We start from the raw sequence: 26180 nt of genomic DNA on the forward strand, positions 1-26180 counted from the left end.
TTTTTTTTTTTTTTTTTTTCATACCCCAGTGGTGCCTGGACACTCCCCTGGAAAAGGGACTGAAGCCAGGGAGCCAAATGGTTTCGCTCAGCAGATCCCACCCCCAAGGAGCCCAGCAAGCTAAGATCTATTGGCTTGAAATTCTCGCTGCTAGCACAGCAGTCTGAAGTTGACCTGGGATGCTCGAGCTTGGTGTGGGGAGGGGCGTCCACCATTACTGAGGCTTAAGTAGGTGGTTTTCCCCTCACAGTGTAAACAAAGCCTGTGGGATGTTTGGACTGAGCAGAGCCCACCACAGCACCTCAAAGCTGCTGTAGCCAGACTGCCTCTCTAGATTCCTCCTCTCTGGTCAGGGCATCTCTGAAAGAAATGCAGCAACCCCAGTCAGGGACTTAGAGATAAAACGTCCATCTCCCTGGGTCAAAGCACCTGGGGAAGGGGAGGCTGTGGATGCAGCTGCTGCAGACTTAAACGTTCCTGACTGCTGGCTCTGAAGACAGCAGTGGATCTCCCAGCACAGCACTTGAGCTCTGCTAAGATACAGACTGCCTCTGCAAGTGGGTACCTGACCCCCATGCCTCCTGACAGGGAGATACCTCCCAGCAGGGGTCTACAGGGAGCTCCTATATGAGCTCTCCTCATACGGGAGAGCTCCAGCTGGCATCTGGCAGGTGCCCCTCTGGAACAAAGCTTCCAGAGGAAGGAGCAGGCAGCAATCTTTGCTATTCTGCAACCTTCGCTGGTGATACCCAGGCAAACAGGGTCTGGAGTGGACCCCCAGCAAACTCCAGCAGACCTGCAGAAGAGGGGCCTGATTGTTAGAAAAAAACTAACAGAAAGCAATAGAATCAACATCAACAAAAAGGATGACCAGGCAAAAACTCCATCTGAAGGCCACCAACAGCAAAGACCAAAGGTAGATAAATCCATGAAGATGAGCAAAAATCAGTGCAAAAGGGCTGAAAATTCCAAAAACCAGAACACCTCTTCTCCTCCAAAGGATCACAACTCCTTGCCAGCAAGGAAACAAAACTGGATGGAGAATGAATTTGACAAATTGACAGAAGTAGGCTTCAGAAGGTGGTTAATAACAAACTCTTCTGAGCTAAAGGAGCATGTTCTAACCCAATGCAAGGAATCTAAGAACCTTGATAACAGGTTAGAAGAATTGCTAACTAAAATAACTAGTTTAGAGAAGAACATGAATGACCTGATGAAGATGAAAAACACAGCATGAGAACTTCATGAACCATACACAAATATCAATAGCCAAATCAATCAAGTGGAAGAAAGGATATCAGAGATTGAAGATCAACTTGATGAAATAAAGTGTGAAGACAAGATTAGAGAAAAAACAATGAAAAGGAAGGAACAAAGCCTCCAAGAAATATGGGACTATGTGAAAAGACCAAACCTACATCTGATTGGTGTACCTGAAAGTGACGGGGAGAATGGAACACACTTCAGGATATTATCCAGGAGAACTTCCTCAATGTAGCAAGACAGGCCCACATTCAAATTCGGAAAATACAGAGAACATCACAAACACTCTTTGAGAAGAGCAACGCCAAGACGCATAATCATCAGATTCACCAAGGTTGAAACAAAGGAAAAAATGTTAAGGGCAGCCAGAGAGAAAGGTCCACAAAGGGAAGCCCATCAGATTAACAGCGGATCTCTCTGCAGAAACCCTACAAGCTAGAAGAGAGTGGGGGTCAATATTCAACATTTTTAAAGAAAATAATTTTAACCCAGAATTTCATGTCCAGCCAAAGTAAGCTTCATAAGTGAAGGAGAAATTAAATCCTTTACAGATGAGCAAATGCTGAGAGATTTTGTCACCACCAGGCTTGCCTTACAAGAGCTCCTGAAGGAAGCACTAAACATGGAAAGGAACGACCAGTATCGGCCACTGCAAAAACATGCCAAATTGTAAAGACCATCTATGCCATGAGGAAACTCACTCAATTAGTGGGCAAAATAACCAGCTAAAATCATAATGACAGGATCAAATTCACACATAGCAATATTAACCATAAATGTAAATGGGCTAAATGCCCCAATTAAAAGATACAGACTGGGAAATTGGATAAAGAGTCAAGACCCATCAGTGTGCTGTATTCAAGAGATACATCTCATGTGCAAAGACACACATAGGCACAAAATAAAGGGATGGAGGAAAATCTACCAAGCAAATAGAAAACAAAACAAAAAAAAAGCAGGGTTGCAATGCTCATCTCTGGTAAAACAGACTTTAAACCAACAAAGATCAAGAGAAAAAGAAGGCCATTACATAATGGTAAAGGGATAAATTCAACAAGAAGAGCCAGCTATCCTAAATATATTTGCACCCAATACAGGAGCACCCAGATTCATAAAGGAAGTCCTTAGAGACCTAAAAAGAAACTTAGACTTGCACACAATAGTAATGGGAGACTTTAACATCCCACTGTCAATATTAGACAGATCAATGAGACAGAAGGTTAACAAGGATACCCAGGACTTGAACTCAGATCTGGACCAAGCAGACCTAATAGTCATCTACAGAACTCTCTACCCCAAATCAAGAGAATGTACATTCTTCTTAGCACCACATCGCACTTATTCCAAAATTGACCACATAGTTGGAAGTAAAGCACTCCTCAGCAAATGTAAAAGAACAGGAATCACAACAAACTGTCTCTCAGACCACAGTACAATCAAATTAGAACCCAGGATTAAGCAACTCACTCAAAAACCACACAACTACATGGAAACTGAACTACCTGCTCCTGGATGAATACTGGGTAAATAATGAAATGAAGGCAGAAATAAAGATGTCCTTTAAAACCAATGAGAACAAATACACAATGTACCAGAATCTCTGGGACACATTTAAAGTAGTGTGTAGAGGGAAATTTCAAGAGAAAGCAGGAAAGATCTAAAATCGACACCCTAACATCACAATTAAAGAACTAGAGAAGCAAGAGCAAACACATTCAAAAGCCAGCAGAAGGCAAGAAATAACTAAGATCAGAGCAGAACTGAAAGAGACAGACATAAAAAACTCTTCAAAAAAATCAATGAGTCCAGGAGCTGGTTTTTTGAAAAGATCAACAAAATTGGTAGACTGCTAGCAAGACAAATAAAGAAAAAGAAGAATCAAATAGATACAATAAACAATGATAAAGGGGATAACACCACCAATCCTACAGAAATACAAACTACCATGAGAGAATAGTATAAAACTCTACGCAAATAAACTAGAAAATCTAGAAGAAATGGGTAAATTCCTGGACACGTACACCCTCCCAAGACTAAACAAGGAAGCAGTTGAATCTCTGAATAGACCAATATCAGGCTCTGAAATTGAGGCAACAATTAATACTCTACCCACCAAAAAAAGTCCAGGACCAGATGGATTCACAGCTGAATTCTACCAGAGGTACAAGGAGGAGCTGGTACCATTCCTTCTGAAACTATTCCAATCAATAGAAAAAGAGGGAATCCTCCCTAACTCATTTTATGAGGCCAACATCATCCTGATACCAAAGCCTGGCAGAGACACAACAAAAAAAGAGAATTTTAGACCAATATCCCTGATGAACATCGATGCAAAAATCCTCAATAAAATACTGGCAAACTGAATCCAGCAGCACATCAAAAAACTTATCCACCAGGTTGAAGTCGGCTTCATCCCTGGGCTGCAAGGCTGGTTCAACATACACAAGTCAATAAATGTAATCCATCACATAAAGAGAACCAAAGACAAAAGCCACATGATTATCTCAATAGATGCAGAAAAGGCCTTTGACAAAGTTCAACAGACCTTCATGCTAAAAACTCTCAATAAACTTGGTATTGATGGAACATATCCCAAAATAATAAGAGCTATTTATGACAAACCCACAACCAATATCATACTGAATGGGCAAAAACTGGAAGCATTCCCTTCAAAACCAGCATAAGACAAGGATGGCCTCTCTCACCACTCCTATTCAACATAGTGTTGGAGGTTTTGGCCAGGGCAATCAGGCAAGAGAAAAAAAATAAAGGATATACAATTAATAAAAGAGGAATTCAAACTGTTCCTGTTTGCAAATGACAGGTTGTATATTTAGAAAACCTCATTGTCTCAGCCCCAAATCTTCTTAAGCTGATAAGCAACTTCAGCAAAGTCTCAGGATACAAAATCAATGTGCAAAAGTCACAAGCATTCCTATACACCAATAACAGACAGAGTGCCAAATCATGAGTGAACTCCCATTCACAAATGCTTCAAAGAGAATAAAATGCCTAGGAATCCAACTTACAAAGGATGTGAAGGACCTCTTCAAGAAGAACTACAAACCACTGCTCAGTGAAATGAAAGAGGACACAAACAAATGGAAGGACATTCCATGTTCATGAATAGGAAGAATCAATACTGTGAAAATGGCCATACTGCCAAAGGTAATTTATAGATTCAATGTCATTGTCATCAAGCTACCAATGATTTTCTTCATAGAATTGGAAAAACTACTTCAAAGTTCATATGGAACCAAAAAAGAGCCTGCATGGCCAAGACAATCCTAAGCAAAAGGAACAAAGCTGGAGGCATCAAGCTACCTGACTTCAAACTATACTACAAGGCTACAGTAACCAAAACAGCATGGTACTGGTAAAAAAAACAGAGACATAGACCAATGGAACAGAATAGAGGCCACAGAAATAACACCATACATCTACAACCATCTGATCTTTGACAAATCTGACAAAAACAAGAAATGGGGAAAAGATTCACTATTTAATAAATGGTGTTGGAAAAACTGGCTAGCCATATATAGAAAGGTGAAACTGGATCCCTTCCTTACACCTTATACAAAAATTAATTCAAAATGGATTAAAGACTAAAATGTTAGACCTAAAACTATAAAAACCCTAGAAGAAAACCTAGATAATGCAATTCAGGATATAGGCATGGGCAAGGACTTTATGACTAAAATACCAAAAGCAATGGCAACAAAAGCCAACATAGACAAATGGGATCTAATTAACCTAAAGGTCTTCTGCATGGCAAAAGAAACTACCATCAGAGTGAATAGGCAACCCACAGAATGGGAGAATTGGTTTGCAATCTGCCTATCTGACAAAGGGCTAATACCCAGAATCTACAAAGAACTCAAACACGTTTACAAGAAAAAAACAACCCCATCAAAAAGTGGGCAAAGGATATGAACAGACACTTCTCAAAAGAAGACATCTATGCAGCCAACAGACACATGAAAAAATGCTCATCATCACAGGTCATTAGAGAAATGGAAATCAAAACCACAATGAGATACCATCTCATGCTAGTTGAATGGAAATCATTAAAAAGTCAGGAAACAACAGATGCTGGAGAGGATGTGCAGAGATAGGAACGCTTTTACACTGTTAGTGGGAATGTAAATTAGTTCAACCATTGAGGAAGACAGTGTGGCGATTCCTCAACGACAAAGAACTAGAAATACCATCTGACCCAGCAATCCCATTACTGAGTATATACCCAAAGGATTATAATTCATGCTACTATAAAGACACATGCACACGTACGCTTAATGCGGCACTGTTCACAATAGCAAAGACTTGGAACCAACTCAAATGCCTATCAGTGATAGACTGGATTAAGAAAATGTGGCACATTTACACAACGGAGTACTATGCAGCCATAAAAAGGATGAATTCATGTCCTTTGTAGGGACATGGATGCAGCTGGAAACCATCATTCTCAGCAAACTATCACACGGATGGAAAACCAAACACCGCATGTTCTCACTCATAGACGGGAATTTAACAAGCAGATAACTTGGACATAGGGTGGGTAACATCACACACTGGGGCCTGTCGAGGGGTTGGGAACTGGCAGAGGGATGGCATTAGGAGAAATATCTAACGTATATGATGAGTTGATGGCTGCAGCAAACCAACATGGCACATGTATACCTATGTATCAAACCTGTATGTTGTGCACATGTACCCTAGAACTTAAAGTATAATAAAAAAATAAAAATAAACAATTCATTTCCAGTAAAAGTTTACTTTTTACAGTCAACTCTCATGAGTGTCAGCAGTCTTGTAAACTTCTCTGCTTGTTCCAAGCTTCTCTGCATGGACAAGCAGCTAGGTAGGTCATTTGTCACCAAACATAAAAGAAACAATTTACCACTTTTGAAGTGGGAAATCCAAACCTATCAGCCTGTCAGTAATTCTTGCTATAATTCCAGCTTTGCATAATCAGGGAGATTGGTTGCCAGTTGTCTGCTCATGTGCAGAAGTACAGCAACATCTTGGAGTTAGTTTTCCATGTACACACATAAATTTTTATGAAAGGTATATGTTCTGATCAGCAAAACACATTTAGGGAAAAAAATACACCTTTTAAAATGAACAACATATTTTACTTTTAATGAAAACGTAGTGATAGTAAGAGACTATTTATTTTGAATGATATCTTTCTAGTGAGAAATTCTGTTCCAATTTGAAGCCAATGCTCTGGATTTTAAAAGAGCTGGTATGGCAGATCTCAGTGCAGATGTACTACGTTTGACCTCCTAGTTATCCAAATTCTAAAACTACAGAAAAGCAGGAGTTTATTGTCTTTATACCTCACTTAACTCTATCTAGTATAAACAAGTTTCCCCTTCAAAATGATTCCAATACATATAAAACCAAGTTAAATATGCATACTATAAGGCAGAATTTTTTGTCACGTTTCTTAATTGGAAAATATATAGCAAGACTGAAGACAGTCCTTGGAGAAATCTGAAATAAATAACAGTGTGATACCATCAATTTCTCAGAAACAATATACAACCTATGATTACTTCTTAAATCTCGGTGCCAAATGCCATACATAACCTCACAGCCGTAATGTAGTTTGTAGAAATCAATCCTATCAATCAAATGAAAAGTAGATTCAACACACAAAGTTGATTGGAATTGCTTAAAATAAAAGCACTGAGCTCTTAGAATACATTTTTTCAAATAATCTACTTTCCTATTTTATTGAAGCCACTTATAGTAGTAGAAGCTTAATTTGTTTTAAGAAATTCTTGAACTCAATTTCACCAATGCACCTTTTTAAGTTGATTTTTTTTTTCTTAAATGCAACAAATTATTTACTTTAAAGCAAAAGAGTGAAAATTATCACTTTTTTATTTTTCTACCTCCTCAAACAAATCTTTGTACTACTCTGAGTGGTTTTGTTTGTTTGTTTTAATATAGGTCACCTGGACTTAAAGACTGTGTAGACAAAGTCACCTTTGCTTTTGTGTTTAAATTATAGTGACTCCACATCTGCTCATGGAAATAAATAGGCAGTGAAACTCAACAAAGAATCAGCATTTCAGAGACACCCCTAAAAGAACAACTTATGTGAATATATAGTGAACAGTGCCATTTTCTCTATCTATAATCCATTTTCTTCCTTTCCTCCTCAGTCCAGCCTTGCCAGAAACCTATTTCTGCAGTCCACTTACTGGAACCTTGTCTTTGCCACTGTCAACAATGGTCCCCAACACAATTGAGTCGATATCTTTGTCACAGGTCTCATCTTCCACTGTTCCCAAAACCACAGATTCTCTATGAATCAGAGCTGTGCTGAGTACTATGCTAGGCTGGAAGAATAGCCCTCACATTTGGTCACCTGCTTGTCCCTAGAGTTTCACAGAGTTTTCTATAACAGAATTCCATTAGCTTCTGTATATAATACTCCCAACTCAGAATCTAACAGTGCCTTATTAAAAATAATGTATTGTCATATTTTGGTACTTGTCCCTTAACAGTAGAGGATTAAATTTGAGAAAGGAATTCAAACCCCGTTCCGGACACATGCTGAGAAGAATATGGGTGTCCAGCCACTCCCTCCATTACTTTCCAATCTTCTCTTGTGGCCCTTGATAGAAATAAGTGCACCATACCCAGTGACATATACAATATATCACCAGATCTGAGCTGGATATTCTTGGTATGTTGTCCATAACAGTGGGAACAGATACCATTGAACTAGGCCCTCTGGATTCCATGTGGATGAATGAATCCTGGTATACTGGGGCCAAGCAGTAGATCTTACCCATAAAACAAGATAGCAGAGATTGCCATCATGGGCTGAAAAGCCAAAGCAGCAATCAAATGATTTGACTCCTAAAAATCTTTGGTATTAGCTTTGATCATATTATCCATGATGGATCTGAGACAGATAAGCAAACTATCAAATATAATCTGATTTGATTTGTATAATTAGGAATCTTTAATTCAGCTGAACAGAAATCTAACTGCAGTCACTAACACAGAGATTAATTGCTACTCAGAAAAATCTGAGCTACTTTATAAATTCAGAATTCCTTGATTGAAGCAGAAGATGGCCCCAACTTTTATATTATAACTCTTCTTCTTAACCTTCCCCAAAGGGATGTGTGGTTATTACCAGTGTGGAATGTACATTATGGGAAAATAACCAGACTTTTTGGTATTACCACATATTGGCACTGAACTGACAGTAACTGCTAAGCACTTAAAAGAGCACAGTGGTTCACCATCCAAAGTAGGCCAATAGGAAGTAAGGTGATGGATAAAGTTTTGGCTTGTGTTCATCTTGCAATGGGCCCCTCAAAATACCTTATAGTATTTTCTCAACTTTATAATGCTAAATTGGAAATAAACAAACTTAGTAACTGGCAGAATCTTCACATTGATTCTCTGACCCTTTAAATAGGACTACTATAGCAGGAAGGGCCAAATGGAAGTCAAATGAAATGCTTCTCTATAAAAAATAAAAGCAATATCACAATCCTGAGGAATTGCAGTGATTAGTATCATCACCAAGAACTTGTGAAATGCAGGGGTGATAATTCACACATTCCTGTTCAGATGCATCTTGTAGAATGACAGTGGACTATCACAACTGGATGATGACTACAATTGCGAGTATTTTTTCGAGGATGGATACACAATTGGAACAAATTAATACATCCTCTGACATGTGATATGCACATTGGTTTAGTAAATTATTTTAACTTATACCTGCTAGAAACAATTATCAGAAGCATTTTGTTTTCAGTTGACAAGGATGACAGGGTACCTTGCTCTCCTCTCTAGGCTATGTCAACTTTCTAGCCATATTTAATAATTAATCTTCAGGGAACTCAATAGCCTCTCTATTTCAAAGATTACCATGCTGAATCATTTTATTATCGAGATTATGTTTATTGTCAAGAACTGTGCAGAATCTGAGCTTTTACCCTATTTAATGGATACAAGTTAGTCTGTAACTGTTTCATGGGTTCCAGAAGACATGAGACTATTGGACCACAGACAAAGGACTTTATTACTCACATCAAGAGCAGTATTTTAAATTCCTTCCTGGTTAGTGCTAATTCCCCATCTTCTCTCAAATGCCATGTGGATGACACAGGACCCATGATGGATGTGTGTACATTCAGTGGGCTATATGACAAAAAAACAAATCCAAGCTGCGCTTTGGAAATTCACCACTTTTAAAACAAGCAAAAGAAAAGCAAGTGGAAGCATGCTTATTGTTTGCACTGGGGGAGATGTTACCTGAATGCATTCTGTTCATGCCCTAGGGATCTGTGAAAGTTTGAACTTGAGAGTGATGATTTAGGGTACCTGGCAAAAGAAATTTCTAAGCAGGAAAGCATTGAAGAAGTTGCCTAGTTGCTTCTAACAGCCTACACACTGATGCAGGAGTAAAGAAATTACTTAAAATTACTTAAAGTTAGAATTTACATTTAAAAGAAAAGCAGAGCATACAAGTGTGAAAAATACGCAGCTTGGCTATGCAGCAGAGAAAGAAACTAGGCCTATTTTATCAGAATTCTGGCTCCTCTCATAATCTGAATCTTATTAGTTTTACAAAGGTGGTTTAGTTTGGGGAAGGGCTATTATCACCTTTGCTTTAAGGTTAAACTATAGACTAAATCCCTCATTAGCTTGGCCTAAGCCCGGGAATGACCAACGACTTCTTGGAAGTCAGAAGCAAGATGAAGTCAACTCTGTTAGATTTCTTACCATCATAATTTTGCAAAGGCCATTTCAGGAGGACAGGAGAAGGTCAGAGGGATACTTTGTTTCTGAAGCCTTTCCACTATATTTCTTCCCAAAGCACTCAGCATGGCAAAGCACCATACTTTTGCATATCATTTTCTGAGCCCCAATAGTATTAAATGCTTAATAGTGTGCACAGCACTAATAAATCTTTAATAAATCCTGGATGGCTGGTTATGACAATTTTTTTTTTTTTTTTTTTTGAGACAGAGTCTTACTCTGTTGCTCAGGCTAAAGTGCAGTGGCATGATCTCAGCTCACTGCAAGCTCTGCCTCTCAGGTTCAAGTGATTCTTGTGCCTCAGCCTCCCAAGTAGTTGGGATTACAGGTAACTGACAACACATCCAGCCAATTTTTGTATATTTAGTAGAGATGGGGTTTCACCATGTTGGCCAGGTTGGTCTCCAACTCCTGACCTCAAGTGATGTACCTGCCTCGGTTCCCAAAGTTCTGGGATTACAGGTGTGAGCCACTGCACCTGGTCTGATGATGGTTTTTGATATCTCTCACTATCAGCTGTATCCAACCCTTTGAATGTGAGGACTTTTTGGTATATTTGTGGTGGCAAATATCACAAAATTATGCACAGACTTTTTTTTTTTTTTTTTTTTAGTTCATCAGCTATTGTTAGTGTTAGTGTATTTTATGTGTGGTCCAAGACAATTCTCCCAATGTGGCCCAGGGAAACCAAACTGTTGGACACCTGTGATTAAGCTCAACCTTCTCAAATATTTGATTTACATTTCCACTCTATTCTTCTTACTTGTTTTGAACCTCTTAGACCCCAAGAATTGACATAACCCTAGATGTGCCTGTCATACCTACCCCATCTCCAGAGAGACAAATCAGAAAAAAATTCTATAGCACTGAGGACAATGGGTACTAAAAATATGTGTAATAGAGCAATTCAAGAGTCCTTCTTGAATTTTGTGTTAAATTTCTATTTATTTATTTATTTATTTTTATTTTTATTTTTTTGAGAGACGGAGTCTTGATCTGTGACCCACACCCCCCACCTTCAGCTAGTTTTTGTATTTTTTAATAGAGACAGTGTTTCACTACATGTTGGTCAGGCTGGTCTCAAACTCCTGACCTCAAGTGATCTGCCCACCTCGGTCTCCCAAAGTGCTGGGGTTACTGGCACGAGCCACCATGCCCGCCAGATTTCTTTTAAATAAGAAGTAGTAATATTGCTTAAGACAATGGGCAAAATGATAGAATTATGAGGTCAAATTGAAAACAAAACTATGAAAACCTTATGAATACTATTTTAAATGTAAAAATTATTATACATTGTACATTTGATATTTTCCACTCAATTTTTCATTTTAAAGGTCTTTCATAGTTTTTAAACTTATTAGTGGAGTTTTCAATGTGTTTCTTTATCCTAAGAAACCTAACTTTATAACCCTTTTGCCATATAACTAAATATACCTTATGTATTTATTTTAAGAGCTTTCATTACTATGTAGGTATGCTAAGGTGAATAGATTAGAAGAAAATCGCAATTGAAAAGATAGTTTCTTAGTCATATACTATGGTCTGAATATTTGTGTCCCCCAATTAATAACTTGAAATTCTAACTCTCCGGGTGATGGTATTAGGAGTTGGTTCCATTACCAGTGGCAAATATCCAAGTTACTGGTAGCAAATCTGTACAGGTCCACAGCCGCCTTAATTCTTGCCTCCTCAGAAGAAGGAATTTGACTGAGGGGTATAAGGCAGAAAAAGAGACTGAGGCAAGTTTTAGAGGAGGAGTGGAAGTTTTATTTTAAAAGTTTTGGAATAGAAAATAAAGGAAGGTATACTTCAAGAGACCCAAGCAGGCACAGAGCAAGTGCCATGTTTAATCATGATCCTAGGACTTTATAGGCTGGTCCTTTTCCAGTGATTCTTACCTTAGGGTGGGCAGCCCACATGCACAGTGCCCTCCTTACCCTTGGGAGGTGAGTGCTCACAGTGTGTTTAGGAAATTGTATGCAGGCTCATCTCAGGCTTTCTTCCCTTTTCCAGTGGTGTGCCCCCAGAAGGTGACACTCCACCATTTTGTCTTTTGATACATATGCCTGGGAAGTTGCTTCTCGCAGGAGTCTGCACGCAATTAATAATTTGCAACAGTTGTGGACCATCAGAAAATGACCTCTCCTTGGAACCAACAGTTTATCACTTTTAGAGAGGCAATGTGATCATTGTCAATCACCCAACATTCCTAGTGGATGGGGGAGAGCCTTCCCTGCCCTGCTCATGTCTGTCTCACTACCTGTAACAATACCTTTGGAAAGTGAGATAGAAATGAAGGTGGAACTTATTGCCCTTATAAAAGAGGTCTGAGAAATACCCATTTACCCTTTCCACCATGTAAGGACACAGCTAGAAGGCCCTATTTGTGAATTAGGAAGCAGGCTTTCACCACATGGAGTCAATCAGTCTTGATCTTGGACTTTCCAGACTCCTAAGACTGTAAGAAAAAAATTTCTGTTGTTTGAGTTACTCAGTTTATGGTATTTTCTTATAACAGCCCCAATGATCCAAGACAACATAGTTCCTAAGAGGAAGAAGATATCATAAAATGGGCATTCACACTGAGAAACAGAGGGTCATCTGGTGAGTTCTGGAGAATAGTCATCTAGTACTTGACCCAGGGGTTGATAAGGACAGGATAGTCACCTAGAGTGTGAAAGCCTGACAAGGGAGGTTGTTGTGGACTCTGGATTCATTGATTTGTATTTGAAAGCACGTTCCTGTGTGAATTGTTTACTATCCCTAAGAACTGACTAACTCTAGGAGGTACAGTCCCTCTAAAGTCAGCAAGGCTCCAATGTCAAAGCATTAGAACACATTAGCACAGAACATAATGTTAACAATATAAGTGAATATAGTGATTATAGTTGAATATAGTGCTAACAATATTAGTGGCTTATTAAACAATTGTCCTTACCCATGTTACAAAAACAGACATATTTTAAACTCAGGAATATCAGAATTTAAGAATCAGGCATAGTTTCTATTAAATCTGTGACAAAAAAGTATTTTATATTGTCAATCTAAATTCAAGTTGTGGAAAAACAGAGTATAGACTACTGCCTAGGTCTTTTCATTTTATTTAAAGAGAAAAAAATTGTATTGAAGTGTTTCTGTTCAGTATTATTCACATGTGTTTTGAGTTTGGGTAATTGTAGATGAGAAATGAGTGTCAGAAAGGGCCTTGCAGCTTTGTACTTTTAAATGCTTGTGGATTTCACTGCAATTTAAGGTCATGTAAACAGAGAAAAAACTCACGGCTTCGAAATTGCCATCCTATTCATCAAGGAAACATTTTTGGGGCCCAATTTTTCTATTGGAATAGAAGATAGAGTAGGCCATTTAGAAGCCCTGCACTGTTAAAGTCCAGGTGTCATTCTCCTTCCCTCCCTCATCACAGCTATCTAAAGATCCCCGATCACTCAAAGAGATAATCTAACCAATGTACAAAGTGGAAAAATAGTAAAGTGTTAAGATGAAGGAGGATATTTCATGTAAATGTATTTAAGACTGGCCTGTTAAACTCAATTGACCACTACTTTTCAAATGATTTGAATAGAAAAGTATATTCCGTACATTATTCAGAGTACTATGAAACAAAACTGAGAAAACCCTGGTGTTTCAGAGGACCTTCGTGTATTTAGTCATTCACTCATTTATTAAACAAATATGCATTCACTGCCTGTGAGCCAGTTCTATTTGCTGGGAATTTAATGCTGAGGATGAGAAGCAGGAACCCTGTCATACTCACGATGGATTCCATCAAAGCAGAATGGAATCAATAATCTCCCAAGAGTAGATAGAGATAAATTAGTAAAGGAACAAGCAAGCAAAATACATTCAGGCTAGTGATAAGAATTATGAAGGAAGTGAACAAGGTGATAAATGCTGGAAAGGAAGAGATGGATTTAGACAGAGTGGAAGGATAAAACTTCTCAGAGGAGGTGACATTTGCACTGAAGCCTGAAGTGTAAGACTTTATGGCCTTATGATTCCTTACACTGGAAGCCGAATTAATTTAGAGTTTAGACTGAGCCTTGATTAGAAAAGAGAATTTTTAAGTGCAATATGGTTCCATTGAATGATTTTAAACCAAAAATAACACAATCTGTCCTTTTGACAAATTAAGAAATAAATACTATTTTGGTACAATGCTATTAAAAGTATCATTATGCCTATTTTTCTAAATAATTTTAATTAAGTTCAATATTATGCTTACATGAAACTATTGGACCAGGACGGATAGATATGATACAACTTTTATTTGAATATGTTTTTCTTGAATGTCTAAGCAAGTGAACAATAGCTTCCCTTCACTTTTCTAGGTTCCTTGGCTGACCTAAGTTAAATTGACATAAAACAGATTAAGGAAATAAACCACATCTAATCACATATATATGCACAAGCGTTCCACAAAATCTGAGACTCAAAGAAAGGCCAGAATATTGAAGCTTATATAATTGAATCCTGAGCTAAAAGAATAGGAAATTGGGGTCTCTTGGGGCAACACAAGTTATGGGAAGGTGAGGCAAGGAAATGTATGATAAATAAAGGTGGTCTTGTTATGCGGAAAAAAGTCTCCCAGGTAACAAAAGTTGTCAATGAGCAGCCCTGAGAAGAGATGACAGTCTTACTGGGTTAGTGTTGGCCTCTAGGCTCCTTTCCAGTGATTTGAGTCAATCTTTTTGGTTGGAAGAATTCCTGGGAAGGGGATTTATGACATGTGAGATTCGTTTGGAGGATTCATCTTTATGCAGATAAGGGGAGCTGAGAAAAAGCCTCTGCCCGAATCCACTGTTTTCCCAAGTGCCTTCAGTTCCAAGTGATCAGCACACTGAAGCATCACATTTTGGGGTGACGTTTCCTGAACTGAACCAACATTTTTAGGTAAGATATACATTCTGATATCCAGCTTTTATTTCATTAACCAAATTATATATCTTATATAAATTAGGTGCTCTCAAATATAAGCAACAGATCCTGTGATTCCAACCAACTCTACAAATAAGGAAACACATCAGTACATAGCAAGAGGTAGGATAGACTCAATCAGCTGGTGAGTCCAAGTCTCCATCTCAGTTTCTTCCTGGAGCCCCTTGACTCTGGCCCACTGTGTTGCCTTAGCCTTTAGATCAGCTTCTATCATGGCCACAAGATGGCAGCCAGCAGCCATAGGGGCAAAAGCCTTCGTTCATACCTAAGAGAGATTGACTGTGTGAATAATGGGTGAATAATAGTCATTATGTCACGTAATAATTCTCTAACATCTGAATTGCTGAAACAATTATAAGAAAAAGTAGTGGGATTTCCCTAGAGCTAGGCCTGCTATGAGATTTCCTTGCACAGAGAATAGGTGAATTCTACCCACTTTTAATGTCCTCCTTATGTTCTGGCCAACAAAACCCAGTGACCCAAAAGGAAGAAAAAACGGGAGATAAATTTTGGTTAGGCAACAAGTAGTCTTTAGTGGTTAGTTATAAGAAAAATTTTTATGCTATACCTAAATTTGAAATTCAGGGATTGTATGACTAAGTATGTACAAGGCACTGCATGGGCTGACCAGAGTATAAAACTAAATTAAGTCTAGTAGAAAAGAATAGATTTTTTAAATGATAGGAAATGACATCTGAAAATGCTAGGAATACATCTGTGGTTCATTTCCCATTGGGCCAGTTTGCCCAAATATGACTGAAGATATGAGAGCATTTGAACCTTAGAAAACCACATAATTTTCTTCTTCCACAGGTATTGTTTTTTGCAAGATAATAGAATGAATGTGGGAGGTTTTTTTTTCTTTTTCTTTAGTAATATCCATGGAATATTTTACTAAAAATATGAACTTTAAAGGAAATAATATAGACTAAAAAATTGATTCTACCTACCACTTAACAGCTTGGCCACTGTGGTCAAGTAACAGCCTCTCAGCCTCCTCTGAGATACATATTTATTAAATATCTATTCATAATATTTATTACTTCATTTCCACACTGCTATGAAGAATTACCTGAGACTGGGTCATTTATAAAGAAAAGAGGTTTAATTGACTCACAATTTCACATGGCGGGGGAGGAAACTTACAATCATGACCAAAGGCAAAGAAGAAGTAAGGCCCATCTTACATGGTGGCAGGAGAGACAGAGAAAGCAAAATAGGAAGTGCCACACTTTTAAACCATCAGATCTCGTGAGAACTCACTCACTATTACGAGAACAGCAAGGGGGAAATCTGCCACCATGATCCAATCACCTCCGACCAGGCCCCTTCTGACACCTGGGGATTACAATCTCACATGAGATTTGGGTGGAGACACACAGCCAAACCACATCACAGTAAATATAACATATTATTGCTTTTATGGATTATCTTATTATAATCATGGATTTCTTTTTTTTTTTTTTATTTTTTTTATTTTTTTAAGCCTGCATTATGATCAAACTGTTCCCAAATACATTAAATGGGTTGGAACAAATGCACAATTTCGGAAGCAAATAAGGGTTATAGGATTATACTTAACTCTGCTGTTGTAGCACAAAAGCAGCCACAGGAAACATGTAAATGGGTGAGCGTGGCTGTTCCAACAAACTTATGGATGCTGAAACTGGAATTTCATGTAATTCCTACCGATCACAAAATTCCATTTAAAAATGGAAAAATCATTCTTAGCTCATGGGCCACACAAAAATGGGCACTTGGGCTGGGTGCGGTGGCTCACGCCTGTCATCTCCAGCACTTGGAGGCTGAGCCAGGGATCACCTGAGGTCAGGAGTTCGAAGACCAGCCTGGCCAAACTGGTGAAACCCCATCTCTACTAAAAATACAAAATATTAGCCAGGGTGGTGGTGCACCTGTAGTCTCAGCTATCAGGAGGCTGGGCAGGAGAAACTATCCGAACCCAGGAGGAAGAGGCTGCAGTGACCAAGATCAATGCCTCTGTACTACCACCTGGGCAACAGAGCGAGACTCCTATCTCAAAAAAAATAAATCAACAAAAAAGGGCACTGGCCGAATTTACTAGTCACTAAAGCTTTCATTGGGCTGAAGAGGCCAGAAAGGGAGCCTGTTTGTGCTAGCTATGATCCAGACCATGTCTTGGGCCTCAGCCTTATTCTCTGGGCCCTTTCTTGACTGTATCTCTGCCTTTCCTCGTTTTGTAGTCCCTTCATCCACACTGAACACAATGACCATCTTTTGGATAACCTGCGTCCTGGCTGCTGCAGCCTGTGGGAATGGGAAGGAGAGGATGTGGGCCCAGGTGGCTAACAAGGTGAGTGTAAGCCTGGACGAAACAAGCTTGAGATCAAGGGAGGTGGGGTCCCCATATAAATGGGACCAAAATGGTCCCTCCATCTTCCCCCAGATACTAACAGGAGTAAATGCCCAAACTCCATTGACTACACCAAACACAGAGGTTCGAATAAATATCTGCCATTTGCCTTTATCCACAGTGACCTGACACAATAGCCAAAAGAAAAAGTACTCACCCCAACCCCAGCTGGGGATGGGAATGCCAGTGTTATGCGTAATATAGTCGGCGTCTCAGAACTGAACAGGATAAGGGCCTAGATGAAGTAGGGAAACCAGCCAGACCCTCAGTCCTCCTGTCCTGGGAACTGGGAGCCATAGATGTTCCTGTGATCTGTCACTGCCCTGATCTGGGTCTTTAGCCATTAAGGTTTGGTGATCATCTTCCAGTCACCAATGGGGTTCTTGGTGTCACCTTCCAAACCCTTTGCCAGGACAACTGACTGTTTTATCTCCACTCCATGGTGATGGGAAACATCTTCTACATCTCGGGGGACTGCGCTCTGAAGCTCCACGCCTGATTTCGGGGGATAGCTGTGGATGGGGCTGCAGCCCGGAGCAGTTCTAAGAGGCCCTTTCTGGTCTGTGGCCAAGTCGGCCCTTGTAGCGCTGGACCAATAGTCAGGAAGGCAACTGTGGGCTCAGAGCACAGCAGTTCCACAGCTTCTCTGTCCGGAACCAGGAAGTGGAAGACTAGGGCATCCAGCACCCGGTAAGGCAGTGCATAGCTTTTTATCGCAGGCAGCAGTCGCAGGAGATGCTGTGGCACCAACTGTATTCCATCTCAAGCAATTTCAGCATGGCCCGCACTGGAGTGCAACACAGGGATGGAGCAACTTGTGATGATGTCTACCCACAATGATGCTCCCGAGGGTACAAGTGCCAGCTCGCACAGTGGAATCAGGACCCCTTTTGAACGCAGCTCCAGGTTTGAAAAGGGCCCTTTCTTGAGAGCCATGTAGAGATGGAGTTGAGTCGTTTGTATTCGGCAATGTCATACTCGTACTCGCCGGGATGCAGGACAGAGGTTGAGAGGCTTGGGCGCATGCGTTCCTTCAGGTTAGAGCCAAAAATCCTGGTGGCTTGGTACATGGCGGCTGCAAGTCCAGACTCAGGCTCTGTGACATAGAGGATTTGCTCCGCCAGTTTGGAGAGTGCAGGGATGATCTTAAATGGCCTTAGGCAGTTTTTCCACTGCGGTACTTAGATAATACCTCCACGGACCCCCCCTGTAGACTTCTAGGACTCGGGGGTCGCAAGCTGGGGTTAGGGAGGCCTGACCCTCTGAGCATGCTGTCTCAACCCTCTGTCTGCTTCTCAGTCAGCTTTCTCCATGATGATTCAGTCCAAAGGTGCGTCTGCATGAGGGTTCTTGTTCATGAACATCTCCATGGCAGCTCATCCTCCAGGGTCCACAACCATCTCCTGCATGGGGCCCAACCCCTGTCATTGGGGCAGCCTTCTCCCGGGTGGGCCACTCTTCGTCGCTCGTCCATCTGATCCATCCCTGAGGCATTCTTGACCCAGCCGCGCGGTGCGTCCGGACGCCGCCGGCTTGTCCCCCAGTCCCTGCCTCCGGCCTCGAGCTCCTCCTGTTGGCTGCCGTGCTTGCTGCAAAATCGCGCTCCGGCTCAGTGCCGGGGTCCGCCATACTCTTCCTCCGTTTCTCCGGTCCTGCGACGTCCCCGCCGCTTTTCCCGGGCCCTGCCCGCACCGCATTCCCAGCCAGGATCGATCGGCCCAGGCGGCATGTTTTTCCTGAACCCCCGACCCACGGGCCGCCTTGAATTGGGCATTTTCCGAAAAACGTTGCCCGGGGAAGTTCGCACGGTGGATGCGAAAAGGCCAGAATGGCGTAATCATGGATTTCTTTTACAGTTGTGACATACTGTGAACATTTTCTCACAATAATCCAGATCCTGAGACACTTGGATACTTTGAGGATAATAGAGCTCCTTCATGACACGCATCAACAAGTGATTTTGAAAACATGACTATTTGGCTGGGCCCGGCGGTGGCTCAAGCCTGTAATCCCAGCACTTTGGGAGGCCGAGACGGGGGATCACGAGGTCAGGAGATCGAGACATCCTGGCTAACACGGCTGAATACCCCCGTCTCTACACTAAAAAAACTACAAAAATAAACTAGCAGGGCCCGAGGTGGCGGCGCCTGTAGTCCCAGCTACCCGGGAGGCTGAGGCGGAGAATGGCGTAAACCTCGGGAGGCGGAGCTTGCAGTTGAGGCTGTAGTCCGGCCAAGAGCACTCCAGCCTGGGTGACAGAGCGAGACTCCATCTCAAACAAACAAAAAAAAAAAAAAAAAAAAAAAAAAAAAAAAACAAAAAAGAAAACATGACTATTTCAAAATGTACCTTCTAATTTTTATATTTTCTAATTGCAAATAGATACATTATGTGCTTGATTCACTGATGATTCTGCAAAGACCTGGAACACCTATGGATGAATTCATTTTCTGGAAACAGATGGTTCAATGTGTTTGCTACTGTTTTAAAGGGTTGTCATCACCATTTATAAGCATCTCTGAGCTTTCCAGTGCTAATGCTATTCACCAGTTACAGTTGTTTTTAGACATTTTCAAGTTCTAATATTATATTTTATTTCTTTTCAATGATGACAGTTAATTCTGTTCTGTTAATTATACTTCAAGGCTCAGGCTTTTGTGATACACAAAATTCCTGAGGTTAATAATGGATTGCTTCATATCTCCTAGCCATTCCAATTTTTAGACAACTCGTTTAAATAGGGTATGGTTTAAAAGCTTTCATTAATATTAAAATGCTAACACTTTTTACAGTAGTTTCCTGAGTCTTCCCAGAATCAGGATTCACTAAAAGCAACTCTGCTGGGCCAGCACAGCAGTGTGTTCAGTCAATTATAAGCATCAAGAAAGAGCCTCTGGTAGAGATGAACGTTTTATATAAAGGGCCTTAGATGTGAGGGAGCATGTGGGACTGAAGACAGTTTGTAGGTCTGAAGCAAAGGGTATGAGCATGGAGAAGCATGAGAGAGATAGGTTGTAGAGTGAGGTGGGAGCCAAGCCATGGATAATCATGAGTTTCATGCTAAGATACTTTACATCTCCTGTGAAAGAAATGGCAGGTCACTAAAGAGTTCCACCACTGGAGGAATCCACCACTGGAATATCATCAGATTCACAGTTTGAGGGATCACTCTAGTTGTGTTTCTGAACTACAGATATTTATTTGAATCTAAATGCTACTTTTTTCTCATATTTCATATATTTTCTTTACTATTGTTTCATTTTCCCCAGACCACATAAATATGTGTGTTTTCCTCACTGATTCTTTTTTTTTTTTTTTGCAGATTATAATGATTTGTTATTTAATGGAAGCCTCTACTTTGAAATGTAGAAGGTCACATATTTTAGTTTTGAGATGATGAAGTTTGATTCAATCACAAAGAACCAAATGTACTTTTTTACAGACAAAACTGGCTCCACATGATGTTGCTTTGACATTTGATTAACTGCCTTTTTTCCCTTTTGGCTGTTACTGATATTTGAAACATTTTACAGATTTGCTCTTTGTAATAACATCCTGTCCATCAGCTAATTACAATGCTGAGAATTGTGCATGCAACAGCTATTGAAATCAATGTCAGCTCTGGGAGCCAATCCAAGAGCAGACTTGGCTCAAGTCTACAGTGGTCTACAGAGTTGACTTCATTTACTCTTTCAGTTTGATAGACATAAACTATTCTTAGATGTATTTACTGAAAATATCAATATGAATATAACTTAATAAAATAAAATTATGTTGTTTTTATGCCCACCACATAAAGGACGCTAAATAGATTAAATACTTTTTTACCCTATTTACACAAACCATAAATCTCTATCCTATTTTAAATTGAAATCTATATAATAAGATTGTTCAGAAAAGGAGCCAGAATGCCCTATTTGAGATTTCTTCCACTTGCTGAGGTCTCACCTCCTGTCAAAGTTCATATCAACCAAATCATTATTTTTTGAAGTTCATTGAATAATTCAACATTTTTTCATTTTATACCCTTTATCAATAATCGCACAGAGAAACACATACGTACTTGCAAGTCCTTATTGAGAATTTTTTCCTTCGTTTTATGTTTTTTTTTCCTTCATCTTTGTGTCCCCAGCCTTGAATACACTCCAATAAGCCCTCAGTTAATGCTTGTTGAATTAACAGAGGGAGTTTGGGATGTCAATAAAGAAAAAAGTTCATAGTGGTCCTTGCAGAAATAAGTATGTCCATATTCAAAGGAAAAAAATTACCATGTGTGGATATCATTTATTAACGAATAATGAATATAGTGTACACAGAAGTAGGTAAGTTGATAGATGATAAATAGATACATGATATTTAGATAGAAAGGTATAAAGGACACTTAAAAATGTAAACAAACTTTCTATGCTTTTTAGTAGAGCAAATAACACTACAACCAAGATATCCATATGTTTTCCATCTTTATCAATATTAGGAAATAAGTTTTAGAAATAAAGATTCTTAATTGCAAACAGTTGATAGCATTAAAATGTGAAACCCTAATTTGATTTTTTTTTGAGATATGTTAGAATGACTACAAAAACATGTCTTTGCAGACTGCCACTTTAATAAAAACCAAACCACACCACTTGACCAACCAGGAAAAAAAAAACAAAACAAAAAAAACCCAAACTCAGTCACTGAAAGACAAAAAAGAATAAGTTTAAATCTCTCTAATCTTAAAATGACCAGTTTCCCAAAATATGTCACATACTTCTTACCCATCTTGTTCCTTTATTTCTTACCCCTCTTGTTCTTTATTTCTTGTACGAATTACACTTATGTTAGCTCTTTCCATTTCCTTCAATGACAATCTTTTTCCAAAGCACGGAGGGATAAGCAAAATATCAGTGCATGAATCTGCTTTTTGTCCTGAGCACATTTGCTTAGATAGCACACTTAGTTTCAGGGTTTGTGTTCAGTTAGTTGGGGTGGGTGGAAGCCTGTCTATGTGAAAGGCATATCTTTACATTAAGCTAAAATCTCTTCCATATACAGCTGACAACACAAAGGGCCACCTCCCTTAGATTAAGGTTGGAGCAAAATTAAAGCCGATAGCATCCCCCAGCATTGGAAAAATGCAGGGAAAACTGCTTTGGGACTTAGCAGAATAACCAATAACAAAAAAAAAAAAAAAAAAAAAAAAAAAAAGAAAGAAGAAGAAGAAGTAAAGAGAATCACTACCTATCCATATAAATGTTGGGGCACAGTTAGGCCTTTGCAGGGATTTAAACCCCTGTATTCAAGGGCTATTTGGACAAGAAACACTGAAGTTGTAAAATTGGTTTGAATCAGTATGAGCTTTATTACTGTGACTGCAATAATCTAAGCTAGTTTCTTAGACTAGACTTTTTTGACAGTGAAAGCAAAGTCAAAAGTACATTTTGTACTATGATCTAATTCATACTCACATACATACACACACAGACATACACGTATAACTGAACAAAAGTTTCAAGAGATGAGTTTCTCGTCACATGTTATATTCTCTAATATTTTCTGTTTTATTATATTTTATGACAAAATACTGTCTGTGACCTATGAAACTGATTTCGTAACCTAATAATCAGTCGTGTTGTACAGTTTAAAAAAACAGTAATCTAACAGGAACAATATAGAAATGATACTCAGTCTGTATCATCCTGGTTAGTCTTTCTTCCCACATAATAGCCATTTCTGCAAAAGCAGTCCTTTTTCATTGCCTTAAGCAAAACTGTATGGCCACTTGTGTTTTCCTTCTATGTGGTAAAAACCAGTTTAGCTATACAAAATAGACATTATTTGAACTCCTTTGTCTGGTTCCTAAAATATAACTGTGCACAAGTTTACTTATATCTATTGGTGCCATTTTCTCAGAGAGAAACAATAAATAAGCACTTAGTGCTTAAAAACAGGACATTTACTTATGAACAATTAAATACAGTGCATTATGTGGGGAGAAATAGCTGTAGAGGAAATTATTGATGTAAGTGGCACATTTCAAGTACAGAGTGTGTATTATATAATAGTAGTGTATCTAATTTAGATTTCCTAATTTTGATAATAGTATGGTGCTTGTATAAGATAATTTTTTTTCCTGTAAAATACAAATTAAAATATTTCAGGATAAAGGTATGTAATGTCTGTAATTTCCTTTCAAATGACAAATGATTCAGGGGAAAATGTGTATGAGTGTTACGAGAAAATCTTGGGACAGTAACTTCTCCTTCAAACCGGAAAGAAGCTGAGATTTGAGATATCAAAGGGTGACTTGGACAGTCCTGCTTGGTGAGTAGATAAGTTTATTAGGACTTACAAATGGGGCACTCCTGGGCAGCATCAGGACAGCTCTAGAGATCCATGCCACCTGCCATGTCTAAATTACTTTTAAGCTAATTTTCCAGCTCTTTGCCTACTGTGTTTGAGCAATGAGACTGTCTACCCTGGTAGGTTCTCAGAGACTCTTCAGGATGTTTGGGTTCCCAGGAACACCTGTGCACAGCTGACCACCATGACCTTGGCTCACTGTCCAGCCATCAAGGGTCAGGCAGCACACATTCACCCTTAAGTAACATGGTTGGGGACCCATCACACTACAATCCATCCCATCCCCTAACTCTTACACTCTTTACACCAACTTTGCATTATAGTCCCTGAGTAGGGTACCAGGAAAATAACTATACAAACCTATCCTGTTTAGCCATGGCTTATGCATACAGTCCTCATCTACAGTATACATAACAGCATACAAAGCAGAAGCTAACAACAGTTGTGACGCCTATTAGCAAAACTTAACTCCATTCAGTGGGTAAGATATGTAACCAATTTGAGAATGGGGCAAAGAAACTTAATTGGACTACATCATGGATCTGAGTTGGCAATAATTTGAAGCATCTGTGATGTTATTCTCTTTAAAGGCTCAACACATAGTGCCTAGAAAGGCACATGTGTTTGGTCTCCATTGAGTTGGCAATTGGGTGGATGCAATTCCCTGTGAGCCCAGATTGCACTATTGATGCTGTTGAACCAGTCACTCCAGTTCTGTTGGGAGAAATGTAGAATATTCCAAGGTATACCATTATTATTTTCTAGGGTGAGGTTTACATCCAACAACCAGGCTTGTTGTTGACTGCTGGTATAATTGCAGCCCAGTCTAGAAAGACATTGCCAGCTGCCATGGGTACCAGGTACAGCAGCTGTGTGCACAAGCACAGGTGTTTAGTAAAGACCATCATGGGTGTATCTATTCCTTGTAGCATTATTTCCATTGTATTTTCCCTCACTGGCCCTATAAGGGAGGCTGTCATGGACTTTAGGCCTGGCTTATAGTACCACGCATAGATTCCTCCTCTAGGAGTGAGCGTAATAGCCAAATGTTTTTGGCTTTGTCCATGATATCCATACTATGATCACTCCAACAGATATTGGTGTCCCCATATGTTGATTTGGTAAAGCTCTCAGACCTCGAGCAAGGAGCACAGCTGAAACCACCACCCCTCTGGCAGTCTTCATGGTGCCCTCTAGTGCCATAAAACTGATGTAGTATGGGGACACTTTCCAGCTCAACTTCAGGTCCACATTAGCATCACCACTTGGAAGATGCACTGTAGTTCTCAGGAGCAGAGTCCAGCCACCTGGTTCAATAGCACAGTTTGGTGTCCTAGAGGTAACCGTGCGAGTTTGCAGAGCCTGTTTTACAGGTCTTGCCAACCATTCATAGGGAATGATGCCATGCATTGCAATGGGAGACTCATTTAAAATTTGTATGGTTTCTGGGAGATTCTTAGTCCAAGACCTTAAAGAGCTGTCCTGGAACAGTGCACATAATTGGGTTTTTAACAGGCCATTCTTTGTTTTTCTGTGAAGTCTGTCCCTGTTGGTTATATGGTAAGCGGAATCTCCAGTCTATGTTTTGTTCTAATGTCCAGTATTAGATACCTTTGCTAGACCCATCAGTGTACCAGACCCTATAGGTATTGGTGGGGTCTTCTCATATATAGTAATTGGCCTGATTTGTGGTTCCATTGTCATGGCAACCCCTTCACTCATTCTAAGTGTATGGGTTTGAGCACCTCCTGCAGTGCCTGACTTATAGGACTAGTAGACAGGACATCCCTATGTTGTAGATAGATGTGTCATTTCTGCTAGGTGTGTGAATGTGCCACCATGGAGGTGGGCTTGGCTATGAGGCCTTCCACTCACCCTTTTTGGGGGTAGGCAGCTTTTACTGTGATGGTCTGCTTTTTGGTGATGGCCTCTGCTTGTTTCAATGCTCTATAAATGGCCAATAGCTACTGCACTAGGCATGAATAGTGGTATTCTGCCCTGCTCTATAATTGAGACCAAAAACCTGTAGGTACCCTTCCTGTTGGTTGCTTTTGCCACAAATCTTAATTCATTCCTGTGTCATCTCTAGTGACTTCTAATATGAAAGGGTCCTGTGACAGTGGCCATTTAGTGCTTGAGTTTGTTTCATCTAAATTTTTTGCTTTGTTAACTGCCTCTTGCTCCATGTATGTCCAGTCCCATTTTGATCTTTTCTTATTAAGGTATATAGTGGGCAGAGGATTTATGCCAAATGAGGTACGAAGAGTAGCTCCAGTAAACCTAGGAAAACCTGGAGTTTACTCTCTGTGGAACAGGCTGCTGTACTATTATCAATGTTGCTGCAAATACGTTTTGCATCAAGACTTACCCTATTAGGTAACTCTTGAGAATTTGACAGCTATGCCAGGTCCCTGTATCATTTTGG

At 39.7% G+C, this 26180-nt stretch overlaps 1 pseudogene; it reads right to left on the reverse strand.

The window, feature by feature from the left end:
- Positions 1 to 18009: 18009 nt before the first annotated feature.
- LOC108511991 (bystin-like) lies at positions 18010 to 19251 on the reverse strand (annotated as a pseudogene).
- Between the last annotated feature and the right edge of the window lie 6929 nt (positions 19252 to 26180).

The sequence above is a fragment of the Rhinopithecus bieti genome, unplaced genomic scaffold (genome assembly GCF_001698545.2).
Source record: "Rhinopithecus bieti isolate Rb0 unplaced genomic scaffold, ASM169854v2 scaffold_28460, whole genome shotgun sequence".
Taxonomy (NCBI): Eukaryota; Metazoa; Chordata; class Mammalia; order Primates; family Cercopithecidae; genus Rhinopithecus; species Rhinopithecus bieti.